Source organism: Rhinopithecus bieti, unplaced genomic scaffold, assembly GCF_001698545.2.
Source record: "Rhinopithecus bieti isolate Rb0 unplaced genomic scaffold, ASM169854v2 scaffold_3040, whole genome shotgun sequence".
Taxonomy (NCBI): domain Eukaryota; kingdom Metazoa; phylum Chordata; class Mammalia; order Primates; family Cercopithecidae; genus Rhinopithecus; species Rhinopithecus bieti.
The window spans coordinates 6794930-6809947 of NW_016804657.1; the positions used below are offsets into that span (position 1 = coordinate 6794930).

The following is a 15018-nucleotide window of genomic DNA, read 5'->3' on the forward strand; positions in this document are numbered from 1 at the left end:
TGTATCTGATAAGGGATTAACATTCAGAAAACTCCTAAAACTCAATAACAACAAAAATATGACAAATATAGCAAAAAACTCAACAAAAAAATAGGCAAAAGACTTATATAGGCATTTCATATACAAATGGACAATAATCATATGAAAAGATGCTCGAATCACTAATTATCAGGAAAACACAAATCAAAACTACAGTGAGATACCACCTCACATCCATTATGATGACTACCATTAAAAGAAAAAGTAACAAGTGTTGATAAAGATACGGAGAAACTGGAAATTATGTGCACTGTTGGTAGGAATATGAAATGATGATACAGCACTGTGGAAAACAGTATGGCAGTTCCTCAGAAAATTAAAAATAGAGTTACTATATGATTTGTTACTTTCACTTCTGGATATATATCCAAGAGAACGGAAAGCAGGGTCTGAAAGAGATATTTGTACATCCATGTACACAGCTGCTTTACTCACAATAGCTAAAATGTGGAAGCAACTCAAGTGTCCATTGATAGAAAAGCAAAATGTGGTATATACATACAATGATGTATTTTTCAACTTTAAAAGGAAGGCAAGTCTGACACATGCTACAACATGAATGAAACTTGAGGTTATTTTGCTGAGTAACTCAGTCACAAAAAGACAAATACTTTATGATTTCATTTAAATGTGATATTTAGAGTAGTCAAAATAGTAGAAACAGAAAGTAGAATCATGTTGCCAGGCGCCAGTAGGAGAGAGAGATTGAGGAGTTATTGTTTAATAGACAGCAAGTTTCAGTTTTGAAAGATGAAGAGTTTTGCAGAATGGATGTTGGTGATGGCTGCACAACAATGTGAATGTGCTTAATAACATCTAACCATTCACTTAAAAAAGGTTACCAGCCTGGGTAACATAGTGAGACTGTGTCTCTACAAAAATAAAAACGTAGCTGTGTATGGTGGTACACACCTGTAGTGTCAGCTACTTGGGAGGCTGAAGTGGGAGGATTGCTTCAGCCTGGGAGGTCCAGGCTGCAGTGAACTATGATCTTACCACTGTTTTCCAGCCTGAGCAAGCGAGAAAGACCCAGTCTCATTAATTAAAGAAAAAAAATTTTTTTAATGGTTACTATGGTAATTTTTTTTTTTTTTTTTTTTTTTTTTTTTTTTTTTGAGACAGAGTTTTGCTTTTGTCGCCCAGGCTGGAGTGCAATGGCATGATCTCGGCTCACTGCTACCTCTGCCTCTCAGGTTCAAGCGATTTTCCTGCCTCAGACTCCCGAGTAGCTGGGATTACAGGCATGCACCAGCACACCCGGCTGATTTTGTATTTTAACAGAGAGGGGTTTCACCATGTTGGTCAGGCTGTTCTCAAACTCCTGACCTCAGGTTATCGTCCCGCCTAGGCCTCCCAAAAGGTGCTGGGATTACAGGCATGAGCCACTATGCCCAGCCTGGCCTTCGAATATAAAGAGTCATGATGTTTCCCCTTATCTTTCTTTCCAGGTGAACCATTCCAGTGACCATTAACTATTTCTTTGAATGACACGATTTTAAATTTTCATCATCCTGGACTTCCTACTCTCCCTGCCTTAAAGATGTTGGAATAATAATCACTGTATGACAGTAATAAATACTTACTGAATGCTTGCTGTGTCAAGCACTGTGCCAACCTTTTTATATAAATTGTTTCATTAATTGTTATAACAAACCCATGAGATAGATGTTATTAGCTGCATTATGTGTGGATGAGGAAACTGAGGCATAGAGTGGTAAAAGAACTTGCCAGGATCTTATAGCTAGTGAGTGGCAGAGCCAGAATACAAACACAAAGAGTCTGGTTTGGGAGGCTTCTTTCTTAGTCATCTCCTAAAAAAAACACACCTATTCCATTAAATTCAAGAAAAGTTTCCTTTAATAATTTAATAGAAAAAAACATATATTGTATGATATCATTCTGCAAAATTATTTCTCTGTCATTACCTCTCTGTTTCTGCCTGTCAATGTGCATTTAAAAAATATCTAGAATGGCCAGGTGTGGTGGCTGATGCCTGTAATCCCAGCCCTTTGGGAGGCTGAGGCGAGCAGATCACCAGAGGTCAGGAGATTGAGATCAGCCCGGGCCAACATGGTGAAGCCCCATCTCTACTAAAAATACAAAAATTAGCTGGGCATGGTGGCAGGCACCTATAATCCCAGCTACTCTGGAGGATGAGGCAGGAGAATCACTTGAACCTGGGAGACAGAGATTGCAGTTAGCCAAGATAGCACCACTGCACTCTAACCTGTGTAGCAGAGTGAGACTCGATCTTAAAAATATATATGTATGTATATTATATATATGTGTGTATATATATATATATATATACAGAGAGAGAGAGACATCTAGATACACAGATATTCCTTAAATATTAATCATGGCTATTTCTGGGTAATAGAATTTGGGGCATTTTGTTTGTTTATATTTCCTTAGTTATTGTTTTTTTGTTTTCTTCGCTTAACTTTTTATGTTGCTTGAGTTTTTATGATGAACATGTACTATTTTTTTCTAATGTCTTCATTAAGATATAATTTATATCTTATATAATTTATATCTTATATAAATTAAAATTCACTCATTTCAAGTATATGGTTCAATGAATTTTAGTATATTGACAGTGCTGTGCAACTATCACTACAATCTAACTTTGGAACATTTCCATCACCATAAAAAGATACTTTGCTCCCATTTCAGTTACTTCCCTTTCCTACTCCAGCCCTAGGCAAACCCTTGTCTACTTTCCCTGTCTACATACTTTCCTATTTTGGACATTTGACATAAATGAAATAATGCAACATGCAGTATTTTGTGTCTAGCTTCTTTCAATGAATAGAATGGTTTTGAAATTCACCCACACTGTAGTACATGTATCAGCACTCTGTTCCTTTTTACTGTCAAATAGTATCCTGTTGTATGGATATACACATTATTTATTCATTCATCAGTTGATAGGCATTGAGTTGTTGTTTCCATTTTGGGGGTATTGTAAATAATGCTGCAAGTTTTTGTGTGAACATGTTTTCATTTCTTAGATACCTAGGAGTCTAAGATTGCTGAGTCATATGGTAAGTCTATGTTCAGTTTTTCAAGAACCTGCCAAATTGTTTTTCCAAAGTGGCTGCACCATTTTACAGTTCCACCAGCAAGGTGTGTATCTTTCCATTGCTTCACATTGTTGCCAATGCTTGTTATTACCCATCTTTCTTATTATATTTATTCTACTGGGTGTGAAGTGGTATTTCATTAAAGTTTTTATTTGCATTTCCTAATAACCAATGACATAGAGCATCTTTTCATGTGCTTATTGGTCATTTGTTTATCTTTCTCAGTGTGTGTTATTTTTATAATAACCAAAACTATTATTTTTGAACAGATTTTGATATCTACTATTGGATTTATCATCTAGATGACACCTAACCAGCACAGAGTACAGTTAAATGTGGTTGCCTGTGACTTGCTCTCTGCACTTCCACTGATGCAGCCAAAATACTGAGCTAATATTTTAGCAGACACATTATACCACTGGCTCAAATTAGGCCTGCAGTCAACTAAATACCCCAGATTCTTTTCTCATTGACTATTGTAGAGCCAGATTTCTCTCATTCTTTATTTGGGCTACTGATTTTATTGAATTTGAATGCTGGAGCTAATATTTATCCCTGTTGAATTTTATCTTGTCAGTTTAGGTCCATATTGTCATCTGTACAAGTAATATTTTATCTTAATTCTGTCATCTCATTTTACATACCTTGAAACTCCCTTTTGGATGTCAAAATAACTAAGAAGGTGGATTTTTAACCATTATATTTTTGGTTTTCTGTTTATTTTATTTTATTTCATTTTGTTTTGTTTTATTTTTTGAGACNGACAGAGTTTTGCTTTTGTCGCCCAGGCTGGAGTGCAATGGCATGATCTCGGCTCACTGCTACCTCTGCCTCTCAGGTTCAAGCGATTTTCCTGCCTCAGACTCCCGAGTAGCTGGGATTACAGGCATGCACCAGCACACCCGGCTGATTTTGTATTTTAACAGAGAGGGGTTTCACCATGTTGGTCAGGCTGTTCTCAAACTCCTGACCTCAGGTTATCGTCCCGCCTAGGCCTCCCAAAAGGTGCTGGGATTACAGGCATGAGCCACTATGCCCAGCCTGGCCTTCGAATATAAAGAGTCATGATGTTTCCCCTTATCTTTCTTTCCAGGTGAACCATTCCAGTGACCATTAACTATTTCTTTGAATGACACGATTTTAAATTTTCATCATCCTGGACTTCCTACTCTCCCTGCCTTAAAGATGTTGGAATAATAATCACTGTATGACAGTAATAAATACTTACTGAATGCTTGCTGTGTCAAGCACTGTGCCAACCTTTTATATAAATTGTTTCATTAATTGTTATAACAAACCCATGAGATAGATGTTATTAGCTGCATTATGTGTGGATGAGGAAACTGAGGCATAGAGTGGTAAAAGAACTTGCCAGGATCTTATAGCTAGTGAGTGGCAGAGCCAGAATACAAACACAAAGAGTCTGGTTTGGGAGGCTTCTTTCTTAGTCATCTCCTAAAAAAAACACACCTATTCCATTAAATTCAAGAAAAGTTTCCTTTAATAATTTAATAGAAAAAAACATATATTGTATGATATCATTCTGCAAAATTATTTCTCTGTCATTACCTCTCTGTTTCTGCCTGTCAATGTGCATTTAAAAAATATCTAGAATGGCCAGGTGTGGTGGCTGATGCCTGTAATCCCAGCCCTTTGGGAGGCTGAGGCGAGCAGATCACCAGAGGTCAGGAGATTGAGATCAGCCCGGGCCAACATGGTGAAGCCCCATCTCTACTAAAATACAAAATTAGCTGGGCATGGTGGCAGGCACCTATAATCCCAGCTACTCTGGAGGATGAGGCAGGAGAATCACTTGAACCTGGGAGACAGAGATTGCAGTTAGCCAAGATAGCACCACTGCACTCTAACCTGTGTAGCAGAGTGAGACTCGATCTTAAAATATATATGTATGTATATTATATATATGTGTGTATATATATATATATATATACAGAGAGAGAGAGACATCTAGATACACAGATATTCCTTAAATATTAATCATGGCTATTTCTGGGTAATAGAATTTGGGGCATTTTGTTTGTTTATATTTCCTTAGTTATTGTTTTTTTGTTTTCTTCGCTTAACTTTTATGTTGCTTGAGTTTTATGATGAACATGTACTATTTTTTTCTAATGTCTTCATTAAGATATAATTTATATCTTATATAATTTATATCTTATATAAATTAAAATTCACTCATTTCAAGTATATGGTTCAATGAATTTTAGTATATTGACAGTGCTGTGCAACTATCACTACAATCTAACTTTGGAACATTTCCATCACCATAAAAGATACTTTGCTCCCATTTCAGTTACTTCCCTTTCCTACTCCAGCCCTAGGCAAACCCTTGTCTACTTTCCCTGTCTACATACTTTCCTATTTTGGACATTTGACATAAATGAAATAATGCAACATGCAGTATTTTGTGTCTAGCTTCTTTCAATGAATAGAATGGTTTTGAAATTCACCCACACTGTAGTACATGTATCAGCACTCTGTTCCTTTTACTGTCAAATAGTATCCTGTTGTATGGATATACACATTATTTATTCATTCATCAGTTGATAGGCATTGAGTTGTTGTTTCCATTTTGGGGTATTGTAAATAATGCTGCAAGTTTTGTGTGAACATGTTTTCATTTCTTAGATACCTAGGAGTCTAAGATTGCTGAGTCATATGGTAAGTCTATGTTCAGTTTTCAAGAACCTGCCAAATTGTTTTCCAAAGTGGCTGCACCATTTTACAGTTCCACCAGCAAGGTGTGTATCTTTCCATTGCTTCACATTGTTGCCAATGCTTGTTATTACCCATCTTTCTTATTATATTTATTCTACTGGGTGTGAAGTGGTATTTCATTAAAGTTTTATTTGCATTTCCTAATAACCAATGACATAGAGCATCTTTTCATGTGCTTATTGGTCATTTGTTTATCTTTCTCAGTGTGTGTTATTTTATAATAACCAAAACTATTATTTTGAACAGATTTTGATATCTACTATTGGATTTATCATCTAGATGACACCTAACCAGCACAGAGTACAGTTAAATGTGGTTGCCTGTGACTTGCTCTCTGCACTTCCACTGATGCAGCCAAAATACTGAGCTAATATTTTAGCAGACACATTATACCACTGGCTCAAATTAGGCCTGCAGTCAACTAAATACCCCAGATTCTTTTCTCATTGACTATTGTAGAGCCAGATTTCTCTCATTCTTTATTTGGGCTACTGATTTTATTGAATTTGAATGCTGGAGCTAATATTTATCCCTGTTGAATTTTATCTTGTCAGTTTAGGTCCATATTGTCATCTGTACAAGTAATATTTTATCTTAATTCTGTCATCTCATTTTACATACCTTGAAACTCCCTTTTGGATGTCAAAATAACTAAGAAGGTGGATTTTAACCATTATATTTTTGGTTTTCTGTTTATTTTATTTTATTTCATTTTGTTTTGTTTTATTTTTTGAGACAGAGTCTTACTCTGTCACCTAGGCTGAAGTACAGTGGCACAAACATAGCTCACTGCAGCCACGACCTCCTGGGCCCAAGTGATCCTCCCACCTCAGCCTCCCAAGTAGCAGGGACTGCAGACGCACACCACCATGCCCAGCCAATTTTTATATTTTTTTGTAGAGATGGGGTTTTGCCATGTTGCCGAGGCTGGTCTTGAACACCTGAGTTCAAGTGATCTGTCAACCTCTGCCTCCCAAAGTGCTGGAATTACAGGTGTGAGCCACTACACTCAGCCTTCTGTGTTTTCTGAATCAAAACGAATTTATACTTTTCCATAAGCAACACAAGGACTCAATTACAATGCATGAGTTTGTTAATGGCCAGGCACAGTGGCTCATGCCTATAATTTTAGCACTTTGGGAAAGTGAGGCAGGTGGATTGCTTGAGCCCAGGAGTTTGAGACCAACCTGGGCAACATGGCAAAACCCTGTCTCTACAAAATATACAAAATATTAGCTAGGTATGGTGGAGCATGCCTATAATCCCACCTTCTTGAGAGGCTGAGGTGGGAGGATCACCTGGGCCCGGGAGGTGGAGGTTGCAGTGAGCCAACATCGTTGCTACACTCCAGCCTGGGCTACAGCGTGAGACCCTGTCAAAAAAAAAAAAAGAAAGAAAGAAAGAGAGAGAGAGAGAGGAAGGAAGAAAAGAAGGAAGGAAGGAAGGAAGGAAGTTAAAATAAGCACCTCAAGAATAAAACTGAAATATAAGACTCTATATTTTCATTTTCATAATCAACATATATATCTCTAATACATATATGAAAAATTGTTGAAAGTAAGCACTGCCACTCAGCTTTGCATCATAGTAGAAGCCACTTTTAATAGATTTCTGTTTAAAAAGAACAAGACTGATGAGAAAAGAAAGTATATCCAATGTTGCTGAAATGTAGACATGTCTATGTAGGATTTTCTATTGCATTTTGATTCTTTCTAATTTCACTCAATAAGACTTTTTTTCTGGACATTCTGGACGTGATTAACCATCACCTTTATGTACTAATTACTTTACCCATAACTATTCATATTCCAACTCTTTCTTGAAAAGCCTTTTGGATCTTCCCAGACCACTCTGACCTCTCCCCTCCTGGGAATTTTCTATGCAGTACTGAAACACTCATTCTCTTAGGTCCACATCATACCCTTCCTATTTTGTGCAGGGCCCCTTTTGGTTTTATTTTCTCCTTTTCACCCTCCAGCCTCAATTCTCACTTCTCTCCCTTCTCCAGCACCCACTCTACTGTATTTAATGTGTGTCCTTCCAGTCCAAATTGCAAATGTCTGCTTAGATAAATGTGTACCATAAGAAAGTGTTTATATGTCTTTGCTTGTAAATTGCATAAATTACATTGTGCTGGAAATCTTACTTGATTTCTAACTTTAATTCCTTCAACACCATGTTTCTGAGAGATATCCATGTGTTATGTGTCAATCTAATTTAATACTTCTGTCTGCTGCACCCTTTTCTGTCAAATGCACACAGCAAACATCACCTGTGTACTTTAGGATGGACCCTCATCCTGAAAAACTCTTTCGTGAACTTCCTTGCAAATTTGCTGTACTTACTGTTTTATATGAGGATCAGAGAAACTGTACATAGAGAGAAATTTTCTTTTCTTTTTTTGAGACAGGGTCTTACTCTGTCACCCAGGCTGGAGCACAGTGATGTGATCTTGGCTCACTGCCACCTCTGCCTCCCAGGTTTAAGCTATTCTCCCACCTCAGCCTCCCAAGTAGCTGGGACTACATGCATGTGTCACCACATCCAGCTAGTTGTTTGTATTTTTAGTAGTGACAGGGTTTCACCATGTTGGCCAGGCTGGTCTCCTGGCCTCAAAAGATTCATCCACCTTGGCCTCTCAAGAGAAATTTTCAGTTTCCACTTATGGACAGTTTCTCTGAGGCATATACTCAGGAATGAGACTGCTGAGTCATAGGATCATGCATGTAAGATTTCTATAAAAATTGCCATATTGCTTTCTGGAAGAGCTACAGTAATTTACCTTCCCATACCAGTAGGGCAAAAGTTTTGTTCCAACTTATACTCAATAGCACTTGGTGTTGTCTGATTGTATAGATTTTGCCGATCTGATGGATGTGAAGTACCATCTCAATAGTGCTCTGTTGCGCTGTTCTCTGATTGATGGTTAAGTTGAGTATCTGTCTTCAGGAGATTATTAACCACTCAGGATTTCCCTTCTGTGAATTGCCTATCTGCATCATCTTTTTTTCTATCACTTTTTTCTATCTTTTTTATTGCTGACCTGCATTAATCTGTTGTACATTCTAGCTATTGATACCTTAAAAGTTTTAGGTGTTGCGAATACTTCTAGAATGTCACCAGTCACTTGTCACTGTTAACTTTGTTCGTGATGCCCTTCATTGAACGCAAGTCTTTCATTTTTGATTATTGTACAATTCATCAATTCATTGCTTGGCAGCTTGAGCATATGAGGCTTTATTTAATAATTTTTCTACCACCCAAGGGCAAACAGATATTCCCCTACATTTTCTTCTATTCGCTTTACAGGTTTCCTTTCATGTTTTGAAATTAATCCATTTTGAGCTTTTTTTTTTTAATGGGTCAATATAGGGATTCAACTGTATTTTTCTCCCAATAGTAATACTTTTCTCCGAAGGATTTTCTAAATTGGCCTATTATTTTGCTATGCACTTATCAAGCTGTCCCCATCATTACTTATTCTTCACAGATACACAGTTTGATTTGGGGACTTTTCATTTTTCCCTTTGGTCTCTGCTTATTCTGCACCTAAACTTTATAACATCAGTTACTATGTCTTTCTCAAATCTCATTTTCTAGTAAAATGGTTCTATTCTTTTGTTCTTTTTCAAAATTGCTTAGTTACTCAAGAGCCTTTATGCTTTCTTATAAACTTTAAAATCAGTTTACCATAATTTCAGAAATTCCTACTGTGATTTTGATTGGAATTGTCATGAAATATATAAAACAATCTGGAGACAAATGACATAATAGCAATAATAAATTGCCCTAGTCATTTACTTAGGTCTTTTCTTTTTTCCTTTAATAGAGCAATATAGCTAAAATGTTTTCCTCAGTAAAGATTCATACATTCTTTATTGCTATAATACCAGACACTCTTGTTGCTTCAGTAAATGATATCTTATATTATATATAATTTTATAAATTCATGCTACATTTGATATTTGTACCCTGTGGTCTCTTCAGGGTTGCATATGAGAAGAGGGAGCCAACACCTGAGGGATATGCCCTCTTGTTTATAATCATATTTAATATCTATATGTTCATGCACATATTCAACATCTTGTTCCATTGGTAACTAGTGGTCCCAATAAAACTGGAATCTTCATTAAGATGGTTACCTGAATACTAAATGTCATATTACTTTCCTGAAGACTTAGTTCAGTGCTATATACACATAGACAGGAGACAGCTATAGCCTGAAAGGTACACAGTTGAACTGAAATCAAAAGACTTGAGTGAAATCTTTTCTGTACCTCTGACTCTGAACCAGGCCATAATCCCTCTGAATCTCAGCTTCCCCATTCCTAACACATGATTAATGAAGTTGTCACAAAAATTCAAAGAGAAAATGGATTTACCATGCACAAAATTTGACACATGGAACCAATGCCCTGCTATTTGAATCTAAAGGCAAGAAATACTTAAATCAGCTACAACCAAGAGAAGAGTAATGGCAGGAAAACATTATAAACTCCAAAAACTCTTTTCTAGTGATTAAAAGTTATTACCAAAGTTACTCCAGTCAAGGACATCAAAGAAAATTTATAATCTTGTCTCCAGATAACATGTACGTTCATCAGTTGTGGCTGAAAAGAGAAGTTCCCACCACCCTGAAGACCATTACTGGCCCTGGACTTTCTAAAGCAGCCCAAGAAACATTTTCTCTGGAAATCTGGTCTTTTGTGTGAGGGTGAAAGCTACTGTGGGTGTTGCAATACTTTTCCTCTGCAAAGAGATGATTTTAGCAGAATCCCAAATAGCACAATAGAATTATCTGTATTCATATGCAAATATGCACATTTTAAAATATAGTTGAAACAAATAGGAATCCCTTTTATTTCCAGTCTCATCTCATGTTTCCATAATGGAGATACTGGGATTAAAGATGATTATAAAGTGAATGTAGATTTGTAAGAAGTAGGCTATTATGAGAAATGCTGGGGGTATGGAGCCCCTGCAAACCCTTCCCAGGATACCACAGCAGAAAGGATAGTGGAAAGGCATTAGACTAAGCCATGAGAGTCATGGCAGGAAAAAAATTTGAATAATAAAGCTTGCAGGACTCTTGTTGAAAGACTGAAGGTAAATGGGCACCTCTTCAATAGCAGCCCTCCCTGACCGCACTAACAAAAATATTTCCCACACCGCCTCGCCTCCTCCCAAGTTACTCTATCATACCACCACCACCTGCTTCATGGTTCTCTTTGAGCTGATCACTATGTTGTATTATCTTGCTTATTTATTTGTTTGTTTGTTTGTTTCCTTTGCTATTATTTATCTCTTCCACTAGGCTGGAAACTCTAGAGAAACAGGGACATGACCTATCCTGTTCACGTGCCTCGATCAGTGCTAAGCACAGAATGGACATTCAATAAACGCTATTTGAATGAACAAAGGGAGTCCAGAGCTATCAGAAATGAGGTAATAGCTGTTTCTTGATTTTTTTACATCACATATGGGCATTAGAGGATCTTTGTGGTAGGAAGTAAAATTAGAGGATGGAAACTTGCTATAAGGTGCTTTGGTGGAACAAACAACTGTTCGGGTAAGTGCCATCTCAAGTAGTGCTTTGAATTGATCTGCCTGTAACCCTAGGGGAAAAAAAGAATGACCATACATTGGCCCTGACCTGTGAATCCACACGTTCCTGGGTTTATCTTTCAGATAATTATTGTGGAGTAATATGAGACAGAGTCTATGGCAATGGCCTCGAATAAATGAGTAATGCAACAAGTTACAAAGTTCTTATAAGAAAGCCTGAGTATATCTCCTCATTCTTTTGTGCTTCTCTAGCATATTTCCTTTACATATGGTGGCTGGAGTTGTGAGGGGAGAATTTCTATAAAGTAATAATCGATTGTTCTGTTTTTCCTTTGCTCACACCCCTCTCACTTTATTTTTTGAGGGAGAGAACGAAGAGAATAGGACTGGAAAAATGTCAGACTTCTAATGAAATTACAATTAAAAAAAAAGAAAGTGATAACACTAAAACCATAAGGCAAACCAGCAGGGGGTGTTAAAGATAAAATTACCACTCAGAAGTCAATGGAAATGTAGTTACAGGCAATTATTGCATGTTCTCGGTGTCTCTTATAAATGAATTGACCTTTAAAAATAAAATTTCTCTTGATTGTTTTTTAAATCTCATTTTCTGTGCTTCTGAGATTATTTCCAACTGATGCCCATATATTTTTAAAATCTCCAAATGGATTATTATAAATAATAGTAACCAAAATTTCTTAGATTATTAACCTTCCCTTAAATTTAAAAAATATTGATGTTGTGTATCTAACAATGAATAAACAAATCATGGCACTGCCATAAAGCAGGCTGTCACACAGCCATGAAATAATCTGTTTTAAATGTTATTTTAAGATACACAGAAATGTTCATTATATAATTTTAATCATTGTATAAACAGGTATAAAACCACACATAGAGAATGCTCTTTGTGTTTTCTTGTGTTTAAAATGATTATGGAATTATGAGTGTGATTATGGGTGAGTTTTATTTTCTTATGTAACTATTTCTCTGTAATTTTGAGTTCTCTTTTGTAAATATGTCAGTCTAATAATCAGAAAAAAATTCATAAAAATGCTCAGATACCTTTGAACAGAATTTAATTTATCTGTAAGGTATTTGTTTCAATGGGTAAGGAATAAAAACTATTCTTCTTTTTTAAATAGAAATACTGAGGCATCATGAAATGCCCTGCTTCTAATCATATAATTCATGGCAAAGAACTGGAATCTGAAATAGAAACCAACCTCCTGGATTGGCAGGGTTTATCCTTCTCTTTACTTACATAAACCTGGTGAGAAAGGCGCAGGGACAGTCTTTCCCTGGGGCCTCTGGGTGGCTGGCCCTGCAGGACTGCCTTCCTCTCTGTACTGGGTTTCTCTGGAGGAGGCCCACTGTGTGAGTGAGCCTGAGGCTTTCCTTCCATTGGTCAGCTCTCTCTAACCTTCTACTAAGGGAAGGGAACACTCCTGGAATATAGCCGCAGATTTCCAAAACTTTTAAACAATTGGATCTATCTGGTTGAGATCATTTCAGATACAAATGCTACTGTCAGCAAAGGGTAATGTTTCCATGTTGCTAAATTGCTGGAAGCCTAACTTCAGAATCACTGTGTTCTTGTCTCCTTGAACAATGCTTGAGAACAGGGACTATGCCTATTTTTTTCCAAAGACTCCTAAACCAGTCCCCCATACGGAGACATTATGCTCATCATGAAATATTTGTAAATATGTATTAACTCACTAGTCATTAGCCTTCGAACATTGCACCTAGGGGCACTAGTTCACGTGCTGGTGGACAGCGCGTGCCATGTCCACTCTCTCACCACCATGTGAGATGCCACAGTCATCAAATGTGGGATCTCTGAATATCCATTTGGAGAATCAGTAAATCTTTTCACTTACTTTCAAGTGGTTCTTTTAACTTTTTAAAGTGCCAAATGACAACTATGTCTTTCTTTTGGTCCTGGCTCTTAATAAATAACAACAACAGAAATGGTTACTTGGCCCCATCCATAGAGATTTGGCTTTAAATGGTCCCAAATGATGTGCAGGCATTAGGTATTTTAAAAAAATATCTTTTGACAATTCTAAGGCTCAGCCAGGGTTGAGAACTACTGATTTAAACTGTGAATCTTTGTGAATCTTTGCCTCTATGACATATTTAGTATCTGTGATTTATCTGATGCCAAGTCTTTGGTCAAGAATGCAACATCCAATTATAACACAGATCCCACGGGTAAGATCAGTTTTAGGATTTTCCATGTGGTTTCCAGAAATGTACTGCAGTATTGTTGGATATTTTATATTTGGCCAACGTTCCCATACCCTCAAAAAAAGTACCTAGGAGAGACCTGCTTCCTTGATGTTTGTAGAGGTTGTGGGAGTACCCAGGAAAAATTACAATATGGGTCTCCTACAAAAGCCTAATCTTTTATTATCAGTGAGATATGGTAAGAAGAGTAGCCTGAAGAAGGAAAATGAGGTTACCCAAGGAATCTCTGATGCCTGTGTTGAAAGAGGGGAGTTGTGCTGCTAAGACAACATCCCCTGTCCCTAGGGTACTGGGACTCCAGATCCCTCCAGCTTCCCTGCATCCCTCTCCAGCAAGTAGACCTAGAATCTGTACTTTCCCCACCAGCACCCTATTCCAACGCATGAGGAATCTGATTTTTTTGAACTTTAAGCAAGGATTCAGATGTGGGAAGATAGAGTCTTACCTGATTAAAGTCAGGAGAAGAGGCTATTCTACATAAAGGCAGAGATATGAATAGATGAATGCCACGGCATCAGAGAGAGAAGCAAGAGTGGGCCAAAGAACCAGGAGAGTTGAGATACTGTCCATTTGGCAAGAAGGAGGAGAATGAAGAGACAATAATGTCTCAGAGGCTTAAAATGTTAGTGATTCAAGATCGATATTGAAAGAGTCTTATTGGACAGAAATTAGTTTTGAGGAGGAAGTTCATGAACTTAAATGCCTGAGGACAGGATATTGTGGATGAAATAATATTATGGCACCTTTTCAAATTTAGGCAAGTGGGCCTTTATTGGATTAAGAAAGGAGATCATGAGGCTGAGTGAGCCTGCTGGGAGTTGGTCCAGCCTATGTGAGGCTGTGTTAGCCTTACTCTCCATCCCCAGTATCTGCTCAGGCCTGCTCCACCTGCACACTAGGCCCAGGCCCTCAAGTCGCTACCCTCCCTGTCCTCATCAGAATTTTTCTGTAGGATCCTCCTGTTCTCCTTGGCTTCTACGGGAGCCAAGATGGCCATGGAGTGGAGCTGAGCGACATCACCCAGCAGCCTGAGGAGCCCCTGTGCAGGTGTGATGCAGGGCCCAGAGGACTGTCATTGGAGGGCGAAGTGGCTTCTCGGGAAAGAGGCTGAGGGAGCTAATCCTGAGCCTGGGAACCCTGTAAAAAAATTTTAATTTAACCTTACCTTGACAAGGCTGGGCGTGGTGTCTCACACCTGTAATCCTAGCACTTTGGGAAGCCGAGGCAGGCAGATCCCTTGAGGCCATGAGTTTGAGACCAGCCTGGCCAATATGGCAAAACCCCATCTCTACTAAAAATACAAACATTAGCTGGGTGTGGTGGCACATGCCTGTAA

General features: G+C 37.7%; 1 long non-coding RNA gene across 2 annotated transcripts in view; it reads left to right on the forward strand.

Annotated features, from left to right (window-relative positions):
- Positions 1-11305, forward strand: part of LOC108528039 (uncharacterized) — a 32422-nt gene extending 21117 nt beyond the window's left edge. For both annotated transcript variants that reach the window (XR_001885017.1, XR_001885016.1), the window contains exon 3: positions 11179-11305. This is a non-coding gene — a long non-coding RNA (uncharacterized LOC108528039). The remainder of the gene's footprint in view (positions 1-11178) is intronic.
- The last annotated feature ends 3713 nt before the right edge of the window (positions 11306-15018 follow it).